This window comes from Cololabis saira, chromosome 10, assembly GCF_033807715.1.
Source record: "Cololabis saira isolate AMF1-May2022 chromosome 10, fColSai1.1, whole genome shotgun sequence".
In the NCBI taxonomy this organism is placed as follows: Eukaryota; Metazoa; Chordata; class Actinopteri; order Beloniformes; family Belonidae; genus Cololabis; species Cololabis saira.
Genome location: NC_084596.1, coordinates 19,142,615 through 19,167,270, shown reverse-complemented (window position 1 = coordinate 19,167,270; position 24,656 = coordinate 19,142,615). Strand labels below are relative to the sequence as shown.

Here is a 24,656-nt window from a genome sequence, read left to right as displayed (position 1 = left end):
CTAACGCACAGATATCCCAACAAGGAGACCAGTCACATGTGGGACATTTCCTTTGGTATTTGATCCATACTATGCATATGTGGTCTAGAGATACTGTATCGACAAGCTGGAGCAGTGTTTCTTGAGTGTATCATACCCTAAACATCTCTTTCTCTGTGTATATTCTGATGCTTAATCCAGTCCCACATACAGCCTCATGAGGCCACGTTCTGCTGTTTGTTAGTTGCCACAGTGCATATGTTCAATTTGAGGCTTATTTTAAGGTTTTTCATGGATGTCAGTCATTTCCCCCGTGTTAACTGGTGTGAGTATAATAAATGCACACACAGCTGAAGCTACATCAAGAGCTGTATTAAATATTCTGCATCTCCAGAAACCATAAGAAAAAACAACGTTATGCTGCAGACACCCTACAATAAGGAGAATTAAAGTTTGTTGTCTTTGTTTTTGTCTCAATTGGACTAATATAATCATTGTAAAAAAAATCTAGAAATATATTTCATCCTCTAAAGACACAAATATCTGTGTTTACAGCTCAATATAGAACCATTGAGGATTCATGAGAGCACATCACGTCTGTCCTTCAACTGAGGAAAGGTGTTTCCAAAGCAGCAGAGTTGCTCTGATTAAGTGTTAAATTCAATAATTATACTTCTGATTCAAATCTGACGACTCGGGGTAACTTACTCCCTTCACTTCAGATTCATCAACTATAAAAATATCTCTCTGAAATCCTCCTTCTTCTGCTACAGTCAATGAGCAGAGATTAACACTTAATCTCTGCTCATTGACATGGACAATTACTCGCCTTCTAATGTGATTGAGTTGACATACTTCGAAAAAGCTGAGCTGGCTTTTGCAAAGCTATATATATATATATATATATATATAATATATATATATATATATATATATATATATATATATATAAATATATGTATTTATTTATTTTAGCAGTGGCACAACTTCAAGGATTAATGTTGGTGAGCAGTTTTAAGTATCCGTCTGGCCCAGAGTTGAATTTCTCAACAATTCAAAAAAGGAAATTCCATAAAATTCATAACCACCCCACATCGTGAGAAGATTAATCCTGCCGACTGTAGAAATCACTTAAGAGGCTGAGCTTTAAGGTCCAACTATGTGAAGATTTGTCAGAAAGTTTTGCGGAAACATTTGAGGCCCCATGAACGATCCATCCTGCTGTCTGTGGTTACGCATCGACTATTCATGCAGCAAAAAGATTGGGCTGTTTTTAGGCCACCGTGATATATCTGGATGATTACTAAAGCAGTTACAGGCTGGTTGGTGTTTAAACGCTGTTGCATCAAAAAAAAAAATGTGCTTGTTGAACCCAGGTTGGTGCTTTTCTATGAAGATTGCATGTTGTACTCTTCTTCCAACAGTGTAAAAACATGAATGTTGGGTTGCTTGGTGATCATAAATGGTCTGCAGGAGTATGAGCCTGTGGTTGTCTCAGTTATCTCTGCGTGGTCTAGGAATGGGCGATATTTTACCGTTCACGATATACCGTCAAAACAATTCCCCACGGTAAGAAATTGGCATCTCGCGGTAAAAACGATGAAGGAAGGAAGGAAGATGAAAGAAAGAAATGAGCCAGAAAGAAAGAAAGAAATGAGCGAGAAAGAAATGAGCGAGAAAAAAGAAAGAAAGAAAGAAAGAAAGAAAGAAAGAAGAAAGAAAGAAAGAAGAAAGAAGCAGAAAGAAAGAAAGCCAGAAAAAGAAAGAAAGAAAGAAAGAAAGAAAGAAGAAGAAAGAAAGAAAGAAAGAAAGAAAGAAAGAAAGAAAGAAAGAAAGAAGAAAGAAAGAAAGAAAGAAAGAAAGAAAGAAAGAAAGAAATGAGCCAGAAAGAAAGAAAGAAAGAAAGAAAGAAAGAAAGAAAGAAAGAAAGAAAGAAAGAAAGAAAGAAAGAAAGAAAGAAAGAAAGAAAGAAAGAAAGAAAGAAAGAAAGAAAGAAAGAAAGAAAGAAAGAAGAAAGAAAGAAAGAAATGAGCGAGGAAGGAAGAAAGAAATGAGCCAGAAAGAAAGAAAGAAAGAAAGAAAGAAATGAGCGAGAAAAAAGAGAAAGAAAGAAGAAAGGAAATGAGCAGAAAGAAAGAAAGAAATGAGCGAGAAAGAAATGAGCGAGAAGAAAGAGAGAAAGAAAGAAATGAGCCAGAAAGAAAGAAAGAAAGAAAGAAAGAAAGAATCGTCAAGTCCATCGTCAAGTCCGTACAAAGCATCATACTTAGTTAAAGCATCTCGGTGTGAACAATCGCTCGTTGGTTGGAGACTACAGCGGTACGGGGGGAAGAGCTGCTGCTGCTGATGTGCTCTCTCCAGTTATTAAATCCAGAACAAACAAAAAAAAGATTTATTTTTACTGAAGTAGCTGATTAGCTGATATTATATGTAAGTGAAATGAAAATAAATCCATAACACTAAGCCAGCCCCTTCTACCAACCAGAGCTCTGAATATTTTATTGTAATCTCCGGAAGCTCCAGAGTGTGGAAAGAAAAGATAAATACAAAATAAACCAGAGCCAGCCCACGAATTTTGATGCATGGGTTAATTATTTAACAGATTCAACTCTCAAGGAGCCTGGGCACTGGAAGATTTCAGCTCCTCCTTTATAAATCTGCACATTTTATGCAAAAAAGAAAGAAAGAAAAAAGAAAGAAAGAAAGAAAGAAAGAAAGAAGAAGAAAGAAAGAAAGAAAGAAAGAAAGAAGAAAGAAAGAAAGAAAGAAAGAAAGAAAGAAAGAAAGAAAGAAAGAAAGAAAGAAAGAAAGAAAGAAGAAAGAAAGAAAGAAGAAAGAAAGAGATGAGCCAGAAAGAAAGAAAGAAAGAAAGAAAGAAAGAAAGAAAGAAATGAGCGAGAAAAAGAGAAAGAAAGAAAGAAAGAAATGAGCCAGAAAGAAGAAAGAAATGAGCGAGGAAGGAAGAAAGAAATGAGCCAGAAGAAAGAAAGAAATGGAGCCAGAAAGAAAGAAAGAAAGAAAGAAAGAAAGAAAGAAAGAAAGAAAGAAAGAAAGAAAGAAAGAAAGAAGAAAGAAAGAAAGAAAGAAAGGAGCGAGAAAAAGAGAAAGAAAGAAAGAAAGAAAGAAATGAGCCAGAAAGAAAGAAAGAAATGATGAGATGGGTTTATAGTTACAAAGGTGGAGTTGAATTAGTATTTTTTTTTTAATCGTCATTTTTATCATTATCGGGATAAATGCCAGAAATTATCGTGATACATTTTTTAGTCCATACCGCCCATCCCTAGCGTGGTCCTCATGATGGACCGGCTGAGTCCAGATAGAGTCCAGCTCCCCCATGACCCCACGAAGGAAGTAGGGAGTTGGAGTGGACAACTGAATTTAACCCCTGAAGGTTAAATTGCTAAGAAATTGCTTTGCACGCCACCCAATGCATATATTGATCAGGCTCCATTGATCAGACTCACTATCTTTTTAATCAGGAGTCTTGAAGTTGTAGTGTTCACACTTGATGCCGAAGGGTGTCGGGATCAAACCTGACATGATCTGACAACAACTCCAGCGAGTCTCCAACCATGTTTCATAGTCATCAAATCATATGCAATAAATGAGACATAAGCGGAAAAAAAAACAAGGTTGATCATCTGAAAATGATATGAGACGAGAAACAAGGAGATCAGGCTGTTTGTGCTCTGATTTGTTCAGAACACGAGAAGACAAATAAAAATAGAGATCAAGGGAAAAGGGATGGATTAGCTCATGTGGGTAGCAGCGGCTGCCAGGGCACAAAGTGCTGAAGGCCAGTAAAGAAATCTTTTGTAGTGAAAAATGAGCCGCCTGCTACATTGTGATATGCATCTGGCTGAACATTTACACCAAGCTTCTCCTGCTTCACATGTCTCCCTGAGTGACGTTCCCCTGCGCTTGTCTCTCTGCTGCAGCTCAAATGGAGAACTGTCCAACGATTCCAGTTCACTGGTTGCGCTAGAAATCCGTCATCTGTCAGCATCTTTGAGTTGCTCACATATAACGACTTACAAATCCTGACGGCGACCTCTGATTCCAGGTTATCACCTACAGCCGGTCAGCGGCTGGCAAATCAGGCTTAAAGTCGTGTGATGAGAACGGAGAAGGAACGACGTTCCTCAGTAAGGAAGGCAAACAACAAATCCCACCCTGCTGCTATTGAGATCATTCATTCAGTAATTCATTCATTCATACCCACTTAAATGCTATTCAGGGTTGTAGCGGAGTTGAAGCTTACCCCAGCTGTGACCAGACAGGAAAAAGCACACACCAAGACAGACTGCAACTCTATCTCTTATTGATTTAATATTGACGTATATAAATCATTATTTTCAGTCAGTGTCATCACTAATGCACATGTATTTAATTTATTTGAGACTCAGATCAACTAGGATGACAAAACATGGTAAACATTCTTTCCTTTTTTAATTTCCTATCCCGTTTCATCCTGTTCAAGGTCCGATAGGGCGGCATCCCATCACCCGAGAGGCAGCGTGTTGCTTGAACGGGTCCCCAGTCCATCACAGGCTAAACGGGACAAATGACCTGGCATCTTACTCGCCATGTCAATGTTAGAATCACCAGTCAAACTAACAGTCATTCACAGAGACAACTTGTACATCTCTCAGATGAGAGACGTCTTCCCATGAGGCCACAGCGTATCTCACGTACCCACTACACATCCGCATCATCATAGTAGAAAATAATCTTTACATTAGGAATGGGTGATATTTTACCGTTCACGATAAACCGTCAAAAAATTCTCACGGTAAAAACGATACATTGAGGAAATGAGCCTGAAAGAAAGAAAGAAAGAAAGAAAGAAAGAAAGAAAGAAAGAAAGAAGAAAGAAAGAAAGAAAGAAAGAAAGAAAGAAAGAAAGAAAGAAAGAAAGAAAGAAAGAAAGAAAGAAAGAAAGAAGAAAGAAAGAAAGAAAGAAAGAAATGAGCCAGAAAGAAAGAAAGAAATGAGCCTGAAAGAAAGAAAGAAAGAAAGAAAGAAAGAAAGGAAAGAAAGAAAGAAGAAAGAAAGAAAGAAGAAAGAAAGAAAGAAAGAAATGAGCCTGAAAGAAAGAAAGAAAGAAAGAAAGAAAGAAAGAAAGAAAGAAAGAAAGAAAGAAATGAGCCTGAAAGAAAGAAAGAAAGAAAGAAAGAAAGAAAGAAAGAAAGAAAGAAATGAGCCTGAAAGAAAGAAAGAAAGAAAGAAAGAAAGAAAGAAAGAAAGAAAGAAAGAAAGAAAGAAAGAAAGAAAGAAAGAAAGAAAGAAAGAAAGAAAGAAAGAAAGAAAGAAAATGAGCCTGAAAGAAAGAAAGAAAGAAAGAAAGAAAGAAAGAAAGAAAGAAAGAAAGAAAGAAAGAAAGAAAGAAAGAAAGAAAGAAAGAAAGAAAGAAAGAAAGAAAGAAAGAAAGAAAGAAAGAAATGAGCCAGAAAGAAAGAAAGAAATGAGCCTGAAAGAAAGAAAGAAAGAAAGAAAGAAAGAAAGAAAGAAAGAAAGAAAGAAAGAAAGAAAGAAATGAGCCTGAAAGAAAGAAAGAAAGAAAGAAAGAAAGAAAGAAAGAAATGAGCCTGAAAGAAAGAAAGAAAGAAAGAAAGAAAGAAAGAAAGAAAGAAATGAGCCTGAAAGAAAGAAAGAAAGAAAGAAAGAAAGAAAGAAAGAAAGAAAGAAAGAAAGAAAGAAAGAAAGAAAGAAAGAAAGAAAGAAAGAAAGAAAGAAAGAAAGAAAGAAAGAAAGAAAGAAAGAAAGGAGCCTGAAAGAAAGAAAGAAAGAAAGAAAGAAAGAAAGAAAGAAAGAAAGAAAGAAAGAAAGAAAGAAAGAAAGAAAGAAAGAAAGAAAGAAAGAAAGAAAGAAAGAAAGAAAGAAAGAATGTGGTAGTTGTGAGGAGAAACTGAAAGACATATTTGTGAAAACAGAGGTTGGGGTCTTTTGGATCAGAAGAAAAATACTTCCAGCGCAGCCTAAATATTCCCCCGTATTTCCTGATCAGATCTCAATGTGTAGTCAAATGCGACCTGGGTGTGTTTCCACGTGTACTGAAGGCCGTTTATTTGTAATTGGATCTCAGAATAAACATCAATACTGGGAATAAACAGGCCCCCATGCATAAACATTTTTTTTCCAACCACCAGCTCTGACATGTTAATCCTACCACACAGGTTCACGGTAGCCATCATGTTCTTTTATATGTAACACCACGGCTTTTTGAATCCCTGCGGTTTGGAAGTGGGAAAACATAAATGAGTGTAAATTAGCACATTAATGTTAACGTTTACCTCAGTTCAGCACTACATGGTTGTGATATCAAGCAGCACATTTCAAGCTCAAAAGATGGAGCTTGCCCACGTAGATAAAAATGTCTGACATGCTTCCTTCGCTTCTGCATCAGCATTTCCTTCACCGACACTCCTGTTCCTTCACTCTACAGGCGTGGTACTGCCATAGCATGACAGAAATGTACCTCCCACCATGAACCAAACATTCAGAGCAAAGAGAGGAGCAACCGAGACTCCTTCTTGTTCCTAAAACAAAGTGTCAACACTGGAACAAATCTATACTCCTTCTGCAGCCTCACAGCTGCTGCAATGGCTGTCGACTTGTTTTGTTTGAGGATTAAGGACCTTGTTCTCTCTGCTTAATCTGCTTTTTTGTTTCAGTACTTCTATCAATGATGCAACAGCTGGGGCAGCATTGTTTCACACGCTGGAATCTGGAAGTAATGGGCATTATGAGCGAGCACAAAAGAAAGAGCTGACGGAGATGAATAATGGATAAGGGATGGAAGAGGAAAGGTCTCGCAGAGGAGAAGCAGAGCTGGAGATCAAATCCACACAGACACGAGGAATCAAACCACACTGAAAAAATATCTGCGTGCTAAAGCACCTCAAAGCCTGGGGGTTATGACGGATTTCAGCAAAAGTCAGAGATGTTTCATTTTTCCCTTTTTTTTTTTTACCAGGAAGCCTCAATATCATGCTGCTAATCTGACAGACAGCACCAGTGAAAAACTCTGGATTTTCAGAAAAGTTGGTGTCTGGCAAACTCTTTGAAGTTATCTGATGGTGAGAAGATTGGATGTAGCGCGTGGTAATGGTGAAGCCCCGACTGCTAAAGTGCCTGCAAGCTCTGAACTCCAACATCAAACGTCCCACGGGAGGCGCTGGAGGCTCCGCTTCACGGAGATGAGATCAAACGCTGTCTGTGCAGGAGGGTGGGGTTGAAAAAGATGGTGACCATCAGCTGCCCTGACAGGCCCATCGCATTTTACCAGTTGCACGTAAGTTGCATCACCCGTCACTTCGTGGCCGACTCCACATCTTTGATCACAAACAATGACGCCTCATCTTTAATCATGTACAAAAGACCATAAAGAGAAATGTTCTTTTTCCTCGCTCTCTGCTTCAATTATTGTCGAAAATAACATATTCTCTGAGAGTACGGTCTGTCCAAATTCATTGAAGAAAAAAATGGCAGGCCATTTTGTGAAAATACGCTGTATTAGCCACTCGTCGAGGCTCCATTATAGAGCACAAAGCCGATGTCTTATAAAGCTGGAGTCTTCCTCCAACAGGAGGGGGGATGAGAAGCAACCCTAACCTCAGTCTGCAGAGCTGAAACATCCATCAGTTCTCATGAGAACAGGAAATTTCCTCTTCTCCTTCAACCTCAACCTGGCCACAAATCACAGGGGAAATGTGTCAAACCTTGGAGGTAATCAGAGGGTTCAGCTTCGGCAGCGAGATGTGCTTAGACCTCCACTACGAGGAAAACTCAAAAACCCTTCTCATGGTCCGCTCATCCATCAGGGTGATCTCAGGTTGGCCTGCTGAGCCATGTGACGCAGACTTCCAAAGCCTCGGTGCTCAGGACGGAGTGCAGCGAGAAAGTAGGACCATTTACACCGTCAAGGAGGCAGCAGAAGGCCATAAAGTCGGACCATTAAAGCTCTAGGTCAACGTGAAAACATTTTGCTTGAAGAATATGACTCCACATCCAACAGCAACGACCTTGTTTGCAGCCATCGGATCAGACAATGATGGCCATTAACTGCAGTGCAATTTACGAGTACATCCTGGGGACGTTTTATTTAATGCACCCAAACTGAAAGCGGCGAGGGCCCATTTCTATTGATCTCAGCTCTCAGATTGAGTGGGATCATTGGGACCTGGGACGAGAAGGAATCATAATTTTCCTCTTATCTCTCCTGCAGCACGGCTGTGTGACCAGATTACCTAAAGGAGAAAGTGGCAGAAAGTTGTCTGAGGTAATAAACTAAGTACGTCATGCAGACACCGAGGAGCAGGACGTTACATAACATAATGAAGCATTGAAACCACAGGAAACTTGTTCTTCAGTACGTCTAGTTAACTGTGGTTTATGCCTTTATTCCACCAAATCTCTGGGGAAATTTGTCTGAGTCCTTATTGTGGCGTTACGACACTTCGGCAACATTATCATTTTTTTAATAGGTATGAAAAAATAAAAGAAATAAAATCATAAAAAGCTAAATAAACCTCATGTGTAATGGTTTTTGCACAAAATATATAATAATGCTGGATTGATGTTGACTCCAACTTTATCTCAAAAGATTTTTTTTATCTTTCCTTCAGAATCTTTACATTTTATTTGCAAATCTGCATCAAGCCTGACACCAACAGCCAAACACATGAATATTTTGCGTCCAAGTTGTTTGCAATGTGTTGCCATATATACAGTTCACCTTTGGAGCATAAAGACATTAAGGTGCAAAGACAACCAAACGTCTGCATTTCTGTTACTTTCTGCTTTTTACCTAAAGCACGTGCATCTAGTGCGACTGAAATGATGCATGCTGCTGTTTATTCACTCATAGTATGTTGAACATTTGAACATGTAATGAATTTCAGATTATGCTTGCATACTTTTGTTTAACGAATTTAGTTTTTTTCTTTTTAATTATTGTGAAACAATTTCACATTGAAAGGTTTGTCTGTAGCACTTTTAATTTAGAAAAAAAACATGAACAAGTCCTCCAGACATCACTAACTGTATTATGTACTTCAGCTATTTTCCTGAAATGAGCGTCAAACAGGTTATACATTTCTAAATTGCACATTTATCAGCGAGCACAGCTCTACTCACCGGCGGCATGAATGAAAATTTAGGGCAAATTAGCCGTTTATTTCCTCACACATATTGTGCAATCAAAATGTCACCTCCATCTGGTTGCGTCTGGCCATGAAGAGCGCACAATCTCCCACAAACACTAATCTCGGTAAACAACGGAACCACAGCGTAGTTCAGACCTCAGAAGTTAATGGCAGTGGGTATTGGAATAATGAGGTTCAACCTGAAGAAAATGTCTCATGAAAAAACATATGTGCTAGGTTTTTTTCCCCAGGAGCCTCCTGGGCGGCAGGTGAAAAAAAAACTATGGAAAAGAATAATAAAAGGGATGACATTTGCAATGCAAATAGGCTTTCTCCCTGGTACCTGATATTTGCCACAACGGTCCAGCGAGCAGTTAAAATCCAATTTCAATTAAGGTGGTTGAGAAAATATATTTACTGTCTTTCCCTCACCCCTCCTGCTTCCTGTCTAGAGCCGTAATTTTGCTCTCCGGGGCAATAAGTCTGAAGCATAAACAAATGCTCGGCCTCAGATTGAAAGTAGCTCGAGACATACGACTTCTTTCAGGTTATATTTGCAGCAGAGGTCTTGCTTCAAAAGTCATTCAACAAGATAATAAACTGTTGTTTTCTCGGGGGAGGATGAGGCTGAGTGTTTTGCTGCCGGTAACATGGTTACACACAACTTCCTACAAAATTTCACCCGTGGGACGCACTGCCTCAGGACCTGAGAAAGAACATTAATATAAGCTATAACTGTTTTTAACTGCAGTTAGCCTAGGTTCAGCTATTTATAAACGCACATTGTAACTTCACAAATGCTTTTTTTCCTGTTTTTCTTCAGTGTCAGGGATGCTTAAAACTCTCAGGATTACAGCTATAGCACCTCAAATAGAAAACCGACCTCTGATTATGAAAAATAAGGGTTCAGGACTAATTTTGCAGTCTGCAAGAGGATGAGCCATGTGCAGGAACAGTTTTAGTTTAGCCACACTTTCACAGGTTCAGGCAATCAAGCCGATTTAGATCATTGAGGTTAAATTCATCCAGGATGATTACGCACTTTCGCTGCAAGGTCATCTGTGGTGCAGAAAGCTGCAAAGTATAATGTAAAGAGACAAAATGACTAAAAGTAACGTCATGGGAAGCCACCAGAAGAGTTGTGTTTTTAGAAGTAAAAAAAAAAAGAAAGCATTCACCACCTGAAGGAACATTTCTCCGCCATTTCCTAGTAAGAACATAAAAGTTGTATATTAACAAGTTTAGCACAGAGTGCTTATGAAGATGGACGTAGACGCCGAGCCCGAGACCTCCACCAAGGAGGAGCTTTGATTATTTTGAAGCTTTTTCCCCACTAGTCATGTTTAGGTATCAGTGCGATCTCTTACTTCAGGGTGCTGATCCAACCTTTGTTCAAATATGATCACCTCTCATCCAGCGATCATGAAACAATTTTTGAACTGTATGTGATTTTAGCCCATCAGGTAACACATAAAGGGCTGCCACTTTATGTGTTACCTATGTGTTTTTTATGTGTTTTGAATGAATTTTAGTTAGGATTAGGGCTGTTCGATTTTGCCCAAAAATAAAATCTCGATTTTTTTCTCTCAAAATCCGATTTTCGATTACAATTACGATTATTTTGTGAATTGACAAAAGGCAAAGAAATGATTTCAAATATGCTGTTTTTTATTGAACATTTGCCCCATTGGGCTTTAAGTGCAAACTTTGCTTTTAAAAAATATAATAAAATATAAAGTTTTATCTCTGAAAAAAAAAAAAATCAGCAAATCAGCACTTGCAAACATACAGTAAGTTATATTTCCAATTAAATAAAACAAGACATTTTCTAATTAAACTAAACTGGGTCTTTGCATGCTAAATAATAATGCAACCCATGAAGGAGGTAGAGGTGTGTAATGTCAGTCATTACATTTGCTATTCACATTTGCAAGTTTTTTGCAAGGAACACGAGCCGGTCTACCGCATCTGGCTTGAGGGATGCACGGTGGCATGTTACAACGCCCCCTCCTACACTAAAGAGCCTCTCCGATGGGGCACTTGTCGCAGGTATTGAGAGGTATTTCCATCAATCATTAATATGGTATCAATCATTAATATGTGTGCAGACAAGGTTTATAAAAAAAAAAAAAAAAAAAAAAAAAAAAAAAAAAATTTAAATCGATTTTACGATTTTCACGTTTTAACATCGTTCTAATTACATAATCGCGATTACGATTTAAAATCGATTAATCGAACAGCCCTAGTTAGGATCATGCGTTAAACTCATCCAGTTGACGTGTCAGTTACTCAGAGGCCCAAAAACATAGCTCTCAAATCTATTTATTATCTATCTTATCTATCTATTTATGTGCTACATGTTTGACTCACATCGGGCTCTGCGGCTCCAGTGATGGTAAATCCTGCCATGTCACACCAAATAACAATAAACTGCACTTTTCAGAATAATACGGGGGAATTGATGTTAGTTCAGTTCGGTTCCATCATCTCTCCTTTTGAATCGTAATTATGGTAAAAGAGTGGCTCTATTTGCATGGTGATCACTTTGATTATTCCAAACGCCCCCCGGGAGTTAATTCAGGCAGGCAGTTGCTGCCGTGTGTGCGTGTGCACCCTCTCCACGGTTCACTGCAGCTACTCCGTCCTGTTTTCTGACCTACATGAGGAGCTAGAAGCATTTGTTCTCGGATGCCTCCGGATGTCTCACCGACCATGTAGAGCTCGCTGCCACTCTCAAACGGCGATCCAGGGAGGCGGCGGCGCCTCCCAGGCTCCTGCATGTCAGGGGGGTTAAGTTCTGCACTCCTGTATGTTTGTGTTAAGTCTGACAGGTGATGCTTGAACAGAACCCAAACACCAAAACCAAGCATGATTTCTCCCTGCTTGAGTTGTCTGATGGAAATCTGTAAATGACAAACATTCGTCTCAAGTAAAGGTTTTTAATTCCACCACAAGCTGCGTCAGGGCCAATAGTCACCACATATCAAGTTGTGTCGACTTCAAATAGTTTCCACCTATGCTTATATGATATCTTACTTTTCTTTTATGTTTTGGACTTTGTTAACAAATTAAAGAACCCGAGTGGAGGTGAAGAAGGTGAAGTTGACCGAGCTTATGGATCCATGTTGATCCTCAGCAGCAGGTATCCAAGTTATCTCCGTAAGCTGCACTTTCAGCTCCGCTGTACTTCTTCCTAAGCATCATTGATTCTGTTATCTTTTAACTCTAAAGCTGTGTTTACATTTTACATGGAAGAGAATGATTTATATCAGTGGGTTGTTTTTTACAAGGAAGATAAAGTAATGAAAGAGTACTGTTTAGGATCTGATGCTGAATGTTTTCCCTGAAAAACTGCACCAGTGTGAGTTCAGTTTGCTGTTTCTTTTTCTCTGTGTGTTTCTCCACATTCAACAAACCAGAAGAAAACATACAAGTAGCAGATAAATCAAGACAAATAATAAAAGAGAAATGTTCATAAAGAATATGTATTAAGATTAATTATGTAAGAGCACATATGAGACGTTGAAATGTTTTGTTCCAGCCCTCTAAGTTGTTTCTTTTAGTACTTTCATGAACTACAGTAAAGCTAAACTGAAGAAGCAACAGGGCTGTGAACATGCAGTCTTCATCTGCTGACGTTGGGCTGCAGGAGCGAGGGCTCAGCAGCATCCCATCTCAGCGCTCATCCGGAGCCTCTAAGGCTGCTGGTCCCGACCCAGTCCAGTAGAGGGGGCAGTCACCTCACATAGCTGATGCGCGGAGGCCGGGAGGGAGCAGACGAGCTCCGGCTGCAGCCTGGCAGCTAGAAGAAGAGCCTGTGCGGCTCCGCTCACCAGGCCTGGGGCTGGAGTCAGGTCCTGCTACCCAAAACCCATGGCTTGTTTGTGAAACATGTTCATATAAAGCCAGTGGCCATGTCAAATGACAGAGAAACATTGGCTGTGCTGTATCTTTCTACTGCTTTTGTATTAATGTAATTCATATTCAGAAAATGAAAAAGGCTATTACAAAGAGCGAGGAGAAAACAATCAAAAGCACAGCTGGACAATCACCTTAAATAGAGACGTGCTCTCATTGGTCTTCGGTGGGGGGCTCCTGGTGTGGATAGTTCCCCAAGATATTGTTCCCCACCTCAGCGTCAAGGTATTTATTTATTTATGATGGGTTTTTTTATGATGTTCGTGATTATGTTTTAATGTCTATGTCTGCTGTCTGGGTATTAAAGTGAGGATGTGTGTCAGAGGTGTGTTTTTAACCATGAGTGTGTGAGTTTTTCTATGTTAAATGTTGATTTTATTATGTAAAGCACTTTGCATTACTCGTGTATGAAAAGTGCTACATAAATAAAGTTTGATTTGATTTGATTTGAATTGAAAGGAGAGTTGGCTGTTGGTCTCTGTTTGGAAAGAAGATGGAAAACAGAAAAGCTGCATCTTCACAAGCTTTTTCAGGTTGAACGTTGCTGATTGATCAGGTAACAGCGGTTTTATGATCAGTTCTGGCGCAGAAACAGAAACACGGCGACGGACAGAAGAAAGGAGAAACTTAAAGATCTTCAGAACCTCTGCATTACGACGGCCACGTTCACTTTTCATAAACAGTCTCATGGTTCAACAACTTAACGATCCAAAGCAGCTACAGGCTGATTGGACTTGATTTTCTTAGTTTATGACTTCGTTTTCCAGAATGTGTAAAACATAAAACACAATACTGCATCCAAAAAAGAATAAGATCATTCAACGCCATCTGCCCAAACTCATTAAAGAGATCTAACGGCTGAAGCTCAGCTTTGTTTAAGAGAAATGCTCATTTCTAGTGAAGGATCATTTCTAGTGCAGCCATTAAAGCAGTAAAAGGGCTAAAAGATCAATCTAGAAGCTCTCCGGCAGGCTTTTATGTCTGCTTCAGATTTACAGTCCAGATGTCCATGATATGAAAATGAAATGTTACTTAGTCGTCACACAGGCAGAGCGCCCTACTGCCCTCCGACCACGAAATGTCCCTGTGCCGTTCCCTCGGCGCGCGCTTACTTCCGCGGTAACACCCTTATCAGCCCTGACATATGAAAAGCAAATCCATCAATCCAGGTCAAACGAGCACTAATCTGCTCTGCTGGCAGGAAACTGGATCATTATACTGCAGAGCATCACAGAGAAACTTGATCTGGTCCCAGAAAAGAAGCTGCCGGGTTTCATGTCGATGAAACTCCTCAGTGATCTTTGGCAATAATGAGGCTGTGACATCGTCTTCGTAGATGGAAACACAGAAAAATTGCAGTGTGTGTGTGTGTGTGTGTGTGTGTGTGTGTGTGTGTGTGTGTGTGTGTGTGTGTGTGTGTGTGTGTGTGTGTGTGTGTGTGTGTGTGTGTGTACTTTTATCTCAAAGTGCTCATGTGTGACCGCAACAGAAGTGGTCCAACCCCATTTGACTAATGCACATCTGATATCAAATGGAAGATAATCCCCACGAGTAGAAGGATTAACCTCTCTATTATAGTCACTTCCTCTTTTAGAGGCAGAAAACTTTTAGGACTGGGGGGGGGCTGCATACGCTCACGGAGACAGTTCGGTTCTGCTCCACGCTCTGCTGCGCATGCTGATGCTCGCTCGCTCGAGAAAGTCAAGAGATTTGCCAAAGTGAAGAGGAAAACTCTGTCAGGAAGGTCTACTTATGAGGAATAAAGCACAGTGAGATCTCGTGTTAGCGCGCCAGTTAGAGTGGATGTCTTTCCTACGGCTCTTCCATCGGTTAGCCTCATACTAGGACTGATCGTTTTCTGTTTCAGGGTGATTTTAATCTAACTGAAACCACACTTCTGCAGAAATGACACTCCGAAACAGAGTGTGGATGTCAAGGCTGTGCATTTATAGCTGTGTGTTTAGCTTCTTCCTCTGTCAGCTCATTGGCATGAATCCATCGTGAGTTCCTTAGGACTTTCTGACTTTATCCTGGTTTGGCACCTTTTGTTCTTCAGTTTTGTTAAAGTAAAACACATTATTAGGGCCCGAGCACTTACAGTGCGAAGGCCCTATTGTATCTGTAGGAAATGTTTTTGTTTTTCTCGTTCTCGTTTTTCTTTCGACGAAATGAGGGCCTTTTTGCCCCCCTAAACGTGCCCCAAAAATCACCAAATTTTGCATGCAAGCCAGGCCTTGCAAAAAAATTTGATATTTAATGGTTTGCATTAATGGGCGTGTCCTAATGGCTCAACAGCGCCCCCTAGAAAACCTTGTGCCTCAAGCCCCACAATACGGTTTGACGTACATGCACGAAAATCGGTACACACCTGTATCATGTCTCAACTTAAAGAAAAGTCTCTTGGTGCCATGGCCGAAACCGAACAGGAAGTCAGCCATTTTGAATTAATCGTGTAATTTTGGCGCAATTTATGCCATTTCTTCGGCCCGTTAATGCGGCCCGAACTGTAACGTGCACCCAGGTGTGTTATACATCAAAATGTGCGTCTCGATCCTGCAACGATGCGCATTACTTTTCTCAGTCAAAAGCGTTACCGTGGCGACGATAGACGCCAAAAAGCTATGGTATCGGGATTACCACCTCTATGTCCCGGGGAGCGATCCTTGTGATGCTTGCGCCGTTGCAGCTGACGTGGCATGATAGAAAAAGCTTCCCATCCTTCTGCCAGTCATGTGACTGCAACACTGAGTCGCAAAAATTGCACAGATTAAACGGCCCTCTGAGATGCACGTTGGCATTCGTCCAATCAGAGAAAAAACAATCTACCTCGACTGCTTATGACCTTCATTCCTGTGTAAAATGTGGTTTTTGAAGGACTGATGGGAACGGATGCCCAACATGCAGAACTCGCACTGCCGGACGAAGACAAAGCCGCTCTAAAGCGATGACTGTGCTCCATTCACCACAGATCTCCTCACTTTAGGCCACAATTCAGGACGGCAACCAGTTTGCAGGGAACACCACATGAGAGAGCAAATCCATAAATTCAGCTTTGAATTTCTATAGAAATTGTTACAACAAATTGCCAAAAACTATTGTGTCAGTGTCTTGTGCAAGAAGCGTAGAGGCAGGGGCTCATCTGAAAAACACCGACCAAAGAAAAATCCATTTCAATTTGCCAAATGCCAGAGCAGGATTACTGACATTTAAGGACGGATATTTCCCAGGAAACTCTCTGTAGCTGCATAACAGCACCTTAACTTATCGATGGTGTCTACGCACAGCGAGGCTCTCGCACACAAACACAATCCAGAGGAGACAGCAGGGGGAATCGCAGGCTTGGACCGACCGATATTGTCCATTATCTGAAAGAGGTGGAACAAACCATTTCCTTCTCCACTTGACAAAAGCAAAGATTCTCCTAAAGGTCCTGTTGGCTAAGAAACGTGTCTGACAAGAAACGGTCTCCTCAAGGCTGAAAGAGCAAGACGTCAAGAAAGCACCTCCAAACTTAAAGTTAAAGTGGCTCAGCAATAAAGACTTTGTTCTGATTAGAGTTCAGTTCTAGGGAGGATGAATCCAAGAGCTACACTGTCCCTACCAGCCGGGATATTTATGTATTTAAACACATTTTTGCAGCAAAAACTGTTCAGACATGTTACGATAGCTCTGGGGTTGTTAAAATGAGGCCCTATTTTACAGCACATTCGATGAAAAGAAATATAACATGCAGATTTTGCAACAGATACCACTGTTGAACTCAGCATGTGCCAATTGTTTAATATGTGGTTTTGAAGACAGTTGTTACAAATTATTTGCAGTTACTCATTTAGTTTTTAATCAGTGCAATCTTGGGTGGAGGTTGGGTGCGGAGGGTTGTATCACGAAGGGCATCCAACGAAAAATCTATGCCAAAGTAAACATGCGAATCACAAGATGATGCACATGTTTGGTTTGGCAGTTGGACAGCAAACGCAGAGCTGCTGCAGCTTCGGCTGTTTGCAGTTTGGGAATTGGTTGTCTTTTGGTTTCTTTCTTTCATTTTTATGGATTCCCAAAGTATTGGATCGGGATAATTGTGATCGTGACATCCCTACTCTCTAGCATTAGTGCTATGTCTGCAGCATTTATCGAAACTCGATTTGGTACTCGATATTGACTGATACTCAAAGCCCAGGTATTGGAATCAGTACTAGTAGGAGAACATAAAAACTGTATTGACACATCTCTGTTTACAGGTATGGTACTCATTGTGAAGCACCGTAGGTTGACTTTGACGTTGGAAGCTGGTCACTGAACCAGCAACTTCGATGGAAGCGACCCTCTTAAACCCCTGCAGTGTGCCTATGTCACACAAGAAGATGACTTTTGAAAATAAAACCAGCAAAGTGAAGCTGTTTAAAGCCAAGTTGGTGAAGCACCCATGTTTAATCGCAGTTCTGCAGGTTTGATCCTTTATCTCCCATTGTTGTTCAAACAAGTTTGACATTTTTAATTTTACCAGCATCTGATGACAATGAAATTATGAAAAAAAACTGTAGTGACAGGAGAAAAACATTCATATATGCTTGTCAGGGTGACGTGACAGAATAATCAGTATCAGTAGCAGAGATTTCTGCACAACCCCCAGAATAAAAATAAAATATAGATTTATACAATTAAAAAAATTCTAAAAAGTAAATACAATAATACAAAAAAAAATAAAATTATCCAATGTCACTTTACAAGTGTTTTATTGTCGACATCAGGCATCAACGGAATAAGAAAAGATCCATGGACATGACGGATAAGAGAAAGCACTCGTTGCATTTGGGAAAGATTTTTACGGCTCGTCTTACTGAGAGTTAACGATCTTAGTTGTGAGAGCGGCGGTGAAAACCTTGAATCACCTGCATCTGATTTATTTACAGCCGCAGAAATTTCCCTGAGAAATTTGCCAGCTCAGCTGTTTGTTTCTCATTAATCCTCGGATCGTGGAGGTTGGCCAAGAGCTTGAACTCCCACATTGTGAAAGTTGAGCCGCTATAGCGCAGGATAAACAAACCAGCCGTGTGAATCAAGGCCTTGTCGCCGTTACACACAGGTGCTCATTCTGCCAAATAACAATGAAGCCTATATTCTGTCACAGGGTCCGTTGCACCGCGCTGGAGAGCGGAGCGGGTGGGAGAGCGGCGGCATTCAATGTGTGAGAGTATGTGGCAGCGTCGGCGTCAACAGCCAACACAAAAACAACAGCAAGCACCTGCAGCCATCAGGGAAATCAGGAGGGAAGCCAAAATACATATCTGGACAGACGGAACAATAACAAAGCAATTTCAATCCAAACACAGGAACAGCAACCATTTTGAACTGCTGCCCACATTTCTTTTCTGAAGGGTCCAATCAGATAAAGCTCCCATGGCACAGGTGAGCGGACAGGAGTTTATATTTCACCAAAAAGTAGACTGGCTTTTATTTAGTTCCCTCATTTAACTGCCAGGTTTTATTTACGCCTGCCAACCTCATCAGTTGCCGAGGCAATCAACCTCCCAGTGCTGGCAGTCGGAGCACCAAAGGGGATGATAACAGTGGCACAGCAACCTGATATCAGCCTGACTCGGTCGAGTCCTCTGCAGAGGGCGTTCGCCTATCAGTGGGTTGTCTCCCACTGAGCACATCAACCACTTTACAACACAACCTGACACAGAATCTGGATTAAAGATATGCATAGCGGCTATCTGATGTTTTATATACCGTCCACAATTCTGCAAAGGGATGAAAGTATAGCCTAACATTGTCCAGGCAATAAATTAACCAAAAAAAGGCGGGTCTGGAGGAAGCAGGCGTGGCTCACAGCTTGCTGTTGAACAGCACTAATGCAATTACAAGGATTTTCTGCTTACTCAGAGGCCGGGTTCAAGGGCACGCTGAAAGCTGGAGGCTAGCTGCGCAAAATCACACATTGCTCAAAGTTTTAACAGCCAACCTTTATCTTTTCACCTTGCTGTCTGGAAAAGCTGATGAGAAAAATGCATGTAGGATTACAGCCGCGTGGCTCTGAGATCCGGGCTATCTGTTCTGGTCGGTCCAGCCCGGATCCAAGCAATCTTACTAATCTGGATTCTTACATTTTCTGAAAGAGAGAGAAAAAAAAAAGGGGGGGCTGCAACAAGGATACTGATGGCTTTAGACAGGATTTGTACAAAAGTACCAAAATAAATTCAGATTCTAAAGATGGATTTTGCCCACGAGAAGTAAGGGTCACCAACACTGGAGCTAAACAGATTCATTGATTTTATTAAGTGCATTTCAACAAGCCAACCTCTGAACTGTTCTTTCCTCTCTGATCCCTTTCTTATCATATGGGTAACATCTCCACGAATAGAGAGAATTGAACCCGTTAGCAAAAACATGGCCTCTGCTGATCCGTCTCTTCCGGGGGTTCAGTCGGCCTCTGTGCCAGCGGCCGGTTGGGCCTTGCCAGGGCTAAACTCTCTGAGGTCGAGCCAAACACACAGTGTGGAGAGAGGGCCTTGCCAAGTGGGATCCGGCGAATGTGAAGCTAACTCAGCTGAATGCCGTCAGCGGCAAGTTCTTTCCTTCACTTCTTTCTATGTGGGTGAAGCAGAAACTGGAGGCGTGTATGCTCCTAAAGTTGGGGGTGAGGGTGGTGATTCATGAATTATTTGTTTCCAAGGAATTAAAAGGCAGCACTGATCACTGCATTACAAGCTATTTGAATCATTAAACTTGAAAAACACCTGGCAGATGTTGACATGCAAAATGTTTTATTATGCTTTTGTCAGAACAAGTAATGGATTGACTAAAAAGTTCAGTAATAGCAAAAAAAATACTTTTCAGTGTTGTTAAAGATGTTTGACAATAAAACAACAAAAACACAAAATGCCCATTATAGTACAAAAGTGAGGCTTTCTACTGATCAACACCTTGAAAAAAGATGCAATTTAGCTAAATTCAAGCAGAGTGTAAACTGCACCATCAAATCTTAGGGATGTACAGTGTGTTGAAAAAGCCTTGAAATAAATGCTTTTAACAATTCATTCAGTCAGTTCTGACAAATAATGAAGACATTCACTATGAAACTATCGGTTCCAGTCTCTCCAATTTTTGGATTTATGGTACTTTGCAACATTAAAAACTGAATATAGTTGCAATTAAAAGCAGAGATGTAGAGCTCTGTGCCCATAGTCCTTATACAGCACCTCGCACGGCTTCTGCAGGATGACGGTCCAATCGCAGACAAGATTCACCAGCGTGCCACTCATTCGTACGGTGAGCCTCTCACTACCGGTACTGTCGAACGGTCGGTGCGCTCCCTACCGCTCACGGCAGTGTCTCACACACACACGCACACACACACACACACACACACACACTAGTGCACACACAGTGCACAGAGAGCAGACGTCAGAAAATATGATGAGTCAGCCACCAGAAAAAGAGACAAAAATATCAGCATTTTTTATTAATACTCAGCTGCTTTAGTGACTGCTGTCATTACAAGAACCATGAACACCCTTATTCCTCTGACAATTTGTGTTTTAAGTCCCACTGCATGAGACAGATGTGCAATGATGTAACCAACTAAAAATCAAATATTAAATTCACTGGCAACTAATTTAGTAATGGATTTTTCTGCCATGTCCTTTGCTGCAGCCCTACTCCCAGCTTCCTATCTGGAGTCACCAGGTTGAGAAGCAGCAGCACGACATTTGTTGGACAGAGCCAACTGTCTCCATTAGCATCGAATTGGTAACATGGCATTGTTTCAAGGCTGGAAAATCCTACCAGGATGGCTGTGGTTTCCATAAATGTTGCTAACAATAACACAAATAAACTTATCAGAAATTCAAGGAACCATCACGTGAAAAAGCTTATCAAGTTTATCAAGTCAAAGGGGAAGGGGTACGTACTGTAGCCCACTCTGGAGTTTGTTTGTCAGACTCCAGAGTGTTTGTCTCGGTGGTACGAAGAACAAAACTTTAGACGTTATTATCTTGGATGATCAGCCCCCGTAGGTCAGCAAAAATTTTGGATTTTCTAAACGTACCGTAATTAAGTGTTTGGAGCCGCCATAGTTTCCCAGGTTGGGTCTGTGACCTACTGAACGTATTTCATGTTAGCTGGTAGTTTTACGACGACCATTTGGCCCTCTGATCCGTTCGAATGTCAAACTATAAATGGCTTTTTATTTCGAAATATTTGCGGCTGCACGTTCAGCGTTATTCCTAATGAAATTCCTCACTTAATTATTATTTATTTCAATTTTGGACATTAACCAAAGCACAGGATTCAATTTCAGAAAGAGAAATGTGGTATTGGAACATTTCAACTTTGCTATTCACACAAAACCAGATTCTGATTTGAAGTCTAGAAACTAATGATAGATATTTTTGATATCTCTCTGAAACTGTCCCAAAGGTGTTTTTGAGCCTTTGGAGCATCATTTAAATTTTTTTTTTGGATGGGAGAACACGATGGGCAATGAAAAGTAATAATAATGAAACGGTTTTAACACTGTACCTTTAAATGTTGCAGGTTCACGTCCCCAACCATCTTGGTCCTCTGGCCGTGCGCTGCTGCAGCAGCAGCAGCAGCAGGCACGATCTCTCTGTCTAACTGGTGCTGGCTATTTTCATGCTGATACGTTGGCAAAGGGCCGGTCCATGGATGATGCCATCTGACCAGCGATCTGCAGTCTTGGCACCTTCGCTGCTCGGTGGTGACTACTTAATGAGAAGCTCTCTAATTCCTTGTTCAAAAGTCACAGCTCAGATCCAACTGTCTCAGTTGGTCCTGATCCTACAGCGGTATGTGACCCTTTAAGCCCTGGAGAGCAGGAGCAGCTGAGTGTTTGTGCAGCAGAGGGATCAGGCAGGTGCACTAACTCTCAAGCAGCTGATTGTCTGGCAGTAATCCTGCCACCAAAAAGCCAAGTTAAACACTGATATTATTACAAGAGCCAGCGTGAAGAATATCTGAGGCAGAAAGGAATCAAGCAGCAGCATCTTCAGGCAATTTATGCAGTCTAACAAAAGCTGTGTGCCAACTGATGCACATTCTGTTTCAGCACTAGAGCTAAAATAATTTATTAATTCATTAGTTGAAGACCTAAAATTTAAATCCCTATCAGCCATTTAAGTCTGATTTATGGTTCTTTGTTGCAACTGCCATAAATCACCTATTATGCTTTAACAGAAGACCATTAACATATGTCCGCTGTACATGGAGACCCTACATCGTAGGCTCCACTGTAGCCTGACGTGCACCTCCTTAGACATGCACCTACATGCAGGGTTAACACACATCAGAATAAATGTGATTGATCTGTTAGTAGCCTCGCATTTCCCACTAATACGTCTTGATTTTCAGGCAGGGTGACACACTAAATTGCAATATCATTAGAGATTACTGTTGCTCAAAAGTATCACCTCCAACTCACTTAGGATATGCTTTATGCGTGCCTTTATGCATGAGTGACAGAAAGGAGTAAAAAAAAAAAAGGAAGCTCAGTACTAGACTCTTTAACATCGCCGGCTATTTCGTGTTTATTACCCCAGTTTAGTTTGTCGCCTGTCCTTTTTACATGACATGGACATGGGGTCGGGTGTTGAACCTGCCTCCGAGAGCACACCTAATCTCAGGCCTGATGTACACAGAACGATGCAGGATGCGGGATCAGGGTGGGAGCTCCTCGTCTTCAGAGCTGAGGACGCCATAAATAACATGTTACGGGAACCATAATATTCATTGGCTGTGAAAATGACGGACAAAGACTTTGCAAGAAACAAGACTTGGGTCACTAATAAATTTGAAGAGGCTTTAAAAGAATGTATATCTGGTCAACGCCAACAACAGCAGGAGTGATGGGAAGCCTGGAATGGTCATATTTCAATTTTTTTATTTTTTTATTTTTTTTGGGGGGGTTGAGTTGGCAGGGTGGTGGCCTGGTCTCTCAAACTAACCTAAATTATTGAGGTTCACAATTTTGTGCTTCATGTTCTGCTTCCTCCACCAACCGTCTTAACAACCCCAACCAAGTCACCAAAATGCTGAAGGAGAACTAAGGAACTTTAGTTCCCGTCCGTCGTTGCTGCAAACACAAAAAAGGAAGATTGCAGTCCTGGTTTTAGCCAGGGATAAATGCCAATACAAGCACACTAATGTGGGCACCCGCTTCCTCATAATGTTTTCAGGAACTGGTTTGCAGGTGTGGCACAACTGTGCAGCAAGCACTTAAGGTCCTACGAAGTTTCCCCTGAACACCACAGACACACAAGCTCAGTTTCATGAATAGAAATTCATAAATCATCATTATTTACATTTTATTTTCCACATAAATAACTCCTTATTGTTATATTATAAACTGTTATGGTGCACAGTAAACATAGCAAGTCACAATGCTTTCAGTGTAACAAGAGTGTAATTATAAGAGAGCGCTATTCTTCATTCTCATTTATATTTATATTGAATTTATATTTTTAAGAACCAATATAATCAAGACTTTGGAAAGTCTAAATAAAACATGCAAAATACAAAGAATTGCAAGAGCTAAAACTCAAATGAAAAACCTTCTTCCAGTGAGCCAACAGTCAACCTGACTGAAAAGGTTCATCAAAGCTAATAAAAAGCACAGAGAGTTCTACATGTAAATGTTTGGTTCAGTCAGAAATGGTTAGAGATTTAAATTACATTGTTATTTACACAGCATGTGGGTTAAAATGCAAATTAAGCTTAATGTGCTCTCTAAAAATTCAAAGAAAACTCATTAAAGCATGCAATAATTAAGACTAGTGACAAGTATTTGTGCAGACGGCTGATAAATGTTTTTCCCTGGGGGACATGGCCCCAGCCCCCCCGGCCGCCTTTTGTCCACGTAAGACCAATTACTCACCAACTTTCTTTTTAAAGAAGACATATTATGACCTTTTTTCATAAGTTGATAGAATTCCTTGAGGACATGCTTTGGTCAAATACCACATAGATATAGTACGACAGGTCCCTTTTTAGCCTGGTCTTCACTGCTCTGTTCAGTTTTAGGTTTTAGGGGTGGACACAGCCACTCAACTCGACTCCACACACTTCTTCCATGGAGTTGACTTTTTTTTAAATGAGTGTTTCAGCTTTCTGAATGCTCAAAAGTCTTGGAGAGCCAATCAAATCAGTCTATCCTTGTACAGAGAGTCTCTGGTCGGGCTTAACGCAATAATGTAATCTGGATGTAAACAGTGTAGATGGATGAAGTGGTTGTTTGAAACAGCTTTGGCATAAAAAGTCAAAAATCTTGACTTTTCTTCGTAAACTGAACAGAAGCCAAACCTTTCTTTTGCGAGGTAGACATATTTACCGTTTTGCCGACAGGCTACGGAAAATGTTTAACATATATTCCTCTACACAACACACTCTCCCATTGCTTCATTTCAATCACTCTCAATACATCACCTTCTCCGTTGCACTGATTGGTCGTAGCACCAACCAACTGCATGCAAAAGCAGTTCGGTAAGCAACCATTGGTTAGCCTCCACCTCTCAGGTATAACAAACACAGCAGGATGAGAAGCTAAGATGGGTATCACTCTTTTGTTATTTTGTATATGAGCTCGTTTGTCCCTCG

General features: G+C 40.6%; 1 protein-coding gene across 2 annotated transcripts in view; it reads right to left on the bottom strand.

Annotated features, from left to right (window-relative positions):
- Positions 1-24,656, bottom strand: part of st6galnac3 (ST6 (alpha-N-acetyl-neuraminyl-2,3-beta-galactosyl-1,3)-N-acetylgalactosaminide alpha-2,6-sialyltransferase 3) — a 131,927-nt gene that overhangs the window by 90,595 nt on the left and 16,676 nt on the right. The window contains exon 1 of one of the 2 annotated variants that reach the window (XM_061731940.1): positions 19,023-19,151. The exons of the other annotated variant lie outside the window; for it this stretch is intronic. The gene's annotated coding sequence lies outside the window, so the exon portion shown is untranslated. Of the gene's footprint in view, positions 1-19,022; positions 19,152-24,656 lie in introns of those variants that run through there. 2 annotated transcript variants of the gene reach the window in all.